Genomic DNA, 6,628 nt, shown 5'->3' on the forward strand with positions numbered 1-6,628 from the left:
AAGAAGAAAACTAAGATGATACCCAAAAAATTTAGACTGGCAAGGGAAAGAGAAACTGCAAGAAAGTATTAAGATGAAGAAGGTCAAATATCTGGCTACTGTTTTGGGATAACAAATAACAATGCTAATCTGATCCAAAACAATTATATCATTATGTGGAGTAAGATTAAAGAAGAAATGGAGAGATGGAGTAGAATGAAATTTCCTCTAATGGGAATGATTTTGGTGGTGAAAATGAATATCTTTCCTAAGATGTCATTTCTGTTTCAGACAATCCTAGTGAAATGTAATATGAGTTGCTTCAAACAATGGCAAAAAGAGTTATCAAAATTTATCTGGCAGAGGAAAGAGGATTAAATTTAAATTATTAATGGATGTTAAAGAAAGAGGTGGGTTCTCAGTCTGATTTGCTTAAGGGAATTGATATCCTTAAAGAACACAAGATGATTAGATTTGGAAGGATATGGAAATCAATATGGAAACCATACCTGCTTGTGGTATGATAAGGCGACAAAGTGTCAGCATCGCCCTTGAGCCAGTGTCACCAACTGGACTCATGCACTTCAACCCCGACTGGGCTAGACGAGCTGGGTAGCACTTCCAGAGACCACCTTCTTCACAGGAACAGGTCAAAGTGCTGTGGACCCACAGCTTAGAGTTGTGAGCACCGGATTCACTTCCACAATACAGTCATCGCACAGCAGAGTATAGCAGAGTCTAGCAGTGTATAAACAACTCGGAGAGCAGCTCTGTAGAATATCTTCTTTTATTCTATAACTACAACTATAATACAAAACTATATACAGAGCTAAATAGGTCTAAGCATAAATGAATGCTGCACTGAGTGTCTGCAGCTGCTCTTAGCAGCAACCTTATCTCTACACACGATCTCTAACACTCAGTCTCTTTCTCTCTCCGACACACTGACTGACTGACTGACTGACTGACAGACTTGGTGCTGGAGCTGAATAAGTAGAAAGCAGTACACTGCTCCTCCTCTCTGGAGAATCAGCAGACTCGTCAGGAGGTTCTTGAATATGGGAGGGGTGAAATCTCCTCACAAAGGTGACAGAGGGACCCAGCGCCGGGCGGCAAACAAGTGGACAAGGGATGCCACCCCCCCCCCGCAACTGGGTCCCTCCTCCACCACCACCTCTGCAGCATCAACAACCCCCTCCTCAGATTCTGGATATCACCAGCAGCCACCCCACCCCCAGCGCTGAGTGAAGAAAGGCTGGGCCAGGCAGCAAGTGAGCAGGCAAGGGATGTCACACACACACACACACACACACAAACGCACACACACACACACACACACACACCAGTGCTAGGTCCCTCTGCCGCAGCTGCTGCTGCAGCAACATCTACCCCCTCCTCTGGTTCTGGGTGTTGCCTGCGGCCCCAGCACTGAGTGAGGGAAGGCTGGGCTGGGAAGTAAGCAAGTGGGCAATGGAAGTGTGGCACTCAAAACGGAAGTGCAACACTCAGAACAGAGCCCATTCGGATTACAAAAAAAGTTCGCAAACTGGAACACCTACTTCCAAGTTTGCGGCGTTCGAATTCCAAGTTCTTTGTGAACTAAGCTGTTCAAAAACTGAGGTACAACTGTAATTGCAACTTACCGGATGAGAAAACCCAGCTGAGAGACTGTTGGGGAGACTGCTGTGATAGGGGTGGTGAGGGCTGAGAAAAACACTGAGAGAGAGTCAGTGTTTTACTGATAAGGTGAGGAAGAAAAGGAACAAACAATTAGCCCCTCTCCACTTTGATGGATGTAACTTCTTGTGGGACTCTCTGTAAGCTTAAGATTTCAGCTTTTGCTCCATTCTCTCCCCAAGTGGCTGACCAATATGGTGTATAAAAGGAGGGCTTGTAAAGCTCTGGGAATTATGCCAAACTTTTTTTTTTTTTTTAAATATGGAACGCTTCACGAATTTGCGTGTCATCCTTGCGCAGGGGCCATGCTAATCTTCTCTGTATCGTTCCAATTTTAGTATATGTGCTGCCGAAGCGAGCACGGAATTATGCCAAACTTTACAAGTAGCTCTCCTGAACCTTGGAGAAGACAAAGTAAAATCACACAGTTTTCCCTTCAGGACAGAAAAAAGAGTGAAATTAAGAAAGTGCTTAAGTGCACCTTTAACAAGAAACCAGAGGCATTTCTCTTGGGTATGGTCGGCCAGCTGGTGTCGAAGAAGGATAAGAATTTCTTTTTGTACGCTACTACGGCAGCAAGGATTCTTCTAGCAAAGTATTGGAAGACACAAGAGCTACCCACGCTGGAGGAATGGCAGGCGAAAGTGATTGACTTTATGGGACTGGCAGAAATGACCGGCAGAATCCGCGACCAAGAGAAAGAGACTGTGGAAGAAGATTGGAAGAAATTTAAGATGTATCTTAAGAATTATTATAAAATTGAGGAGTGTTAAAATGCTGAGGGAAAAGAAGACGTAGAATTGCAGTGGAAAATTGTGTTTAATTTTAGGGTGGAATAGAAAAAGAGAATGAATTTATATTTAATTGGTTAAGAAGGGTTGCTGAATAATGGTACTAAATTAAGGATGCAAAAAGGGAAAGGTATGGGGAAGTCCGGGAAAAGAGGGTTATGGAAATAAGGTTAAGAAAATATGAGTTTTTGTGTTTGTTTTTATGTTGTTTTTTGTTTATGTTAAAAAATTGGAAATCAATAAAAAATTTTATTAAAAAAAAGGAAACAATTAGAAACCTCCAATAAAAAAAAAAGAAAAAAAAGAAAAAAGAGTCGAGCAAGGGGACATGCAAGAATTTGGGAATACAAGTCCTTTGATAAATTTGGCCCTAGAATTGGCCTTGGCAGAGAACATAAACAAGGCAAAACTGAGAAATAAACTGGGGCAAAATGGCAAGCTTATACAGAGGCATTCTTTTGAGCTTAGTAGAAGCCCACCCAGACAACAAGCCATTTCTAAATGTACACAAACAGAGGAGAGTCACTGAATTCCAGGATCAGCTTCATATGGTCTGCCTAGAATTAACTCTCATTGAAAACTTCCTTACAATAAGCAATGGGCCGCGTACAACATGGCTGGAAAACTTTCCAAATCAAGGGAGAGCTTCAGACTCAAAAGATATTGAAAGGATAGCCAGGCAAACTCAGCCGGCAATTACTGAAATGACAAAGGCAAATGCTAAAGAAGTCACCAAAGGACTGTATAAGAAATACCATATTTTTCGCCCTATAGGGTGCACCGGCCCATAGGACGCACCTAGATTGGGGGGGGGAATAAAGGGGAAAAAATTATTCCCCCCCCCCCGCCAGGCACCCGAGCTTCCCCCGACCCCAGCCCCCAGAACGGGAGGCAGAGTGATGCCGAAGCTCTGGGAGCTTGTGCAACCTTCGGGAGCCCAGCGTGGCTTCGTGCCAGGTTCCGGAGGGTTGCATAGAGCTGCGCCGAGCCCGGGAGCGCAGGCAGCTCTGCGCAACCTTCGGGAGCCGGGCGTGGCTTCGCGCCGTGCTCCGGGGGGTTGCGTGGAGCTGTGCGGAGCCCAGGAGTGCAGGCAGCTCTGCGCAGCCCTCGGGAGCCCGGCGCAGCTTCTCGCCGGACTACAGAGGGTTGCACGGAGCTTCCTGAAGCCTGGAGAGTGAGAGGGGTCGGTGCGCTAAACAAAGGGATGAGGTGGAGAAACTCCCCTCTATAAATAAAGATAACCAAATCGGTAAGGAACACCCTCCTATCAGAGAATATAACTGTACTGTCCCTTCAAGTTGCGTGGTGAGTTCCCACCTCCCCCCAGTATAAATAAAGACACATGACACCATTGTTTAGGTTAATAAGCTAATATTGGCCACAACTTTATTGGTTACAGGTAAAGAGCAGTATTGGCTTAGGCATTGGTCCTAACCGACTATCCGGCTTCAGCCTGTTTGCTTGAAGACTGGGAAGAGTTAACCACCAGTAGGGGGAGTCCTGCTGATGCACATCAATTAGTGACTCCCCCGGGGTCACCACTCGAGGGGGCACTTTAGGCCCTGACCTTCATAGGCTTTGGACGAGGCCATGCCCCCCCCCCCGGAATCCTTTACCGGACTACCCTTCAATATTTGGGGGAGGTGATGACGCTCCCTCTCCCAACACATCTACATAACAACCACGGCAGCTGCACAGACCAAAGAGGGAGACCCCGAGGCCACGCTTGCCTTAAATGAGGCAAGCCACACACCCCAAGCCAGCCAATTGGCTGGCTCAGGGGATGACGTGGCCCGAGGATTCCCCTGATTGTGCGGGGGCTGGAAGCCCACAACACCACCTCCTCCTAATGTCAGAAGTGGCTTTATTCTATAACTTCTGTTGAATGACTCCAAAGAAGATTTCTTAATCCGGAAGAATTAGGCCTCGCTGACCTGAAATCAACAAGCCAAATTCCAACTACTAAAAAGGAGTTATTAACCCTTTAATAGGAGGTGGGTCTGTGTTTGTGGACAAAGGTAGGGAATTAAATCCAACTGTAGAACTGGATTGATATAATGATTCCTTAATGAACAGTTCAATAGAGTTTTTAGCACCCAATGCCATGCAAACCTCTGGGGAAAACATGAAGTTCAAGTCTTGTTTGACTATGAGGTTATAACTCCAATAAGGAATTCTGCAGGTCAACAATACAATTGTCGCCAACAATACATTGAAGGTCTTATCATGGAATGTGGCGGGATGGTCCTCCAAGTTACCGTAGTAGATTTGAATTTTAGGACTTCCAGGTTAGCACCATCGGCAATGGCGGAATTCCTCTGACCGGGAGGAATTTGCTTCGTGGAAATCTGGGTCTGGCCGCCACGGCGAAGGTGGAGACCCACTATAAATCACAGGCGGGTGAAGCCTGTGAATGTGGGATTCGGCTGGCACCTTTTGCACCTCCTCTACTCGCGGGGAAACCCGGTTTCGGGGATCTGGAGTGATGTAGAGTGAGTGGTGCGGTGCTTCGAACCGACTGCTTTTTTCACGGAGCGAAGCCGCATAGCTGTTGCTGGGGAGCACTGACTTTTTCCTGTGGACAATTTGATTTTGAAGCAACTACCCGTGAGTAGAGTGAAGAATTGGGTTTTTAAATGTCTTAATTTGGCATCAAACGGGGGGAGGTTCAAAACAGGAAGTCCGCCTTCCCCTTTTGTAAATAGACTGAAGCAAAGAGGCTGCAAGCTAAAGTCTTGGAAAGTCTACTGTAAAGAACTAAATTTCCATCTGTTAAAAATATCAAACCCCCCTTGGAAGCAGGAGAAGAGGGGGGGGGAGTGTTGGATTGTACATGCCTGCAGGAGAGAGTGAAGGAGGTTAAAATACCACTGCTCCGAACCTGGAAACGGGCTGCCAGTAAGATTGATGTGCTTTGAAATGTTTATTCACTGCGAATAGAACATTCATTGATAGCTTGTCAAATAAGAGAGATACATTGTTTTGATTGTCTCCGTCTGATTTTAAAAAAAAGTAACTGAAAATTGAAAATAACTTTCCTGTTTGAACTGCATTTTAAAAGGGGACATTACGGACTGTTACAAATAGCAACTGTTTCCCTCTAGAGGAAGCTTTTGAAACTGTCACAAGAGCTGGATTAAGGAATTCCCAGCTGCAAGATAAGAAATGTGTGACTGACCTTGAATTTTTTAAGTGTTATGGCAGATGGAAAGGGAAAAATAGACCAGTCAATCCCAGAAAAAACAACAAGGTCTGGGAAGACCTGGCAGCAACCTAGGAGAGCTTCAACATCAGGTCCGTCTGCTTCCTCAGCGGCTGTACCAGTACATTCTAAATCAAGAGGAATGTCAACAGAAGAAGCTTTAGCGGCTGCATTGGGTAAGATAAATGACGCATTGGAACAGCTTAACAAGAAAGCAGACGCGACAAATGCGAAAGTGGATGCCGCAACTATTAAAATTGATTTAAATACAGAAAGTATAAATAATTTGGGACAAAAGGTGAATACTAACACAGAAACTATCCAGAAATTGATACAGGAATCTACCGCAGAGGAAGCCAGGGAAAAAGTTGCTGCTGTGGAAGGCAAAGTAACACAACTGGAGGCAGAGAGAGTCCCACATCTACAGAGGCAACTTGATGACCATAAGCTGACGCTTTCTATGATTGAGCTCAAAGAAAAACAGACAAATCTGAGGATTAGAGCTGTACCTGAACTGGAGAAGGAAAGTTTGGTAGATTTTCTCACGCAGGAATTTGCTGATTTTTGGGACTTGGACTTGGAGCAAGTGGAGTTCAGAATTGTGAGTGCCTTCAGACTTAGAAGGAGGGGGAGAGAAGAATAGAATAAGAGACTGCTTGATCACCCTCCGAACTAAAGAAGAGAGAGACAGAATTTTGGGTTGGCACTATCAGAAGACTTTGGAAGTACAACAGTCAAGAGTGGAAATTTTTAAAGACGTCCCAAAATATCTTTTGGATCTTAGGTCTAACTATAGAGATTTGGTTGACCTGCTGAGAAGGAACAAAATTATCTTCAGGTGGGAATTTCCCCAAGGTCTATCCTTCAATTTCAAAGGAAGGTTTTTGTATAAATACGAAGATGATCTCCAGAAGGGACTTGGGAAAGAAACAGAAGTATTGGATGGAAGATCACCAGACAGAGGACTAGAGCAAAGAGC

The 6,628-nt window shown here is 44.9% G+C and overlaps 1 protein-coding gene across 1 annotated transcript in view; it reads right to left on the reverse strand.

The window, feature by feature from the left end:
• Positions 1 to 6,628, reverse strand: part of LOC307224340 (uncharacterized protein) — a 99,557-nt gene that overhangs the window by 79,246 nt on the left and 13,683 nt on the right. The gene's annotated exons all lie outside the window — the stretch shown is intronic.

This window comes from Podarcis cretensis (genome assembly GCF_951804945.1).
Source record: "Podarcis cretensis genome assembly, chromosome: 9".
NCBI classification, from domain to species: Eukaryota; Metazoa; Chordata; class Lepidosauria; order Squamata; family Lacertidae; genus Podarcis; species Podarcis cretensis.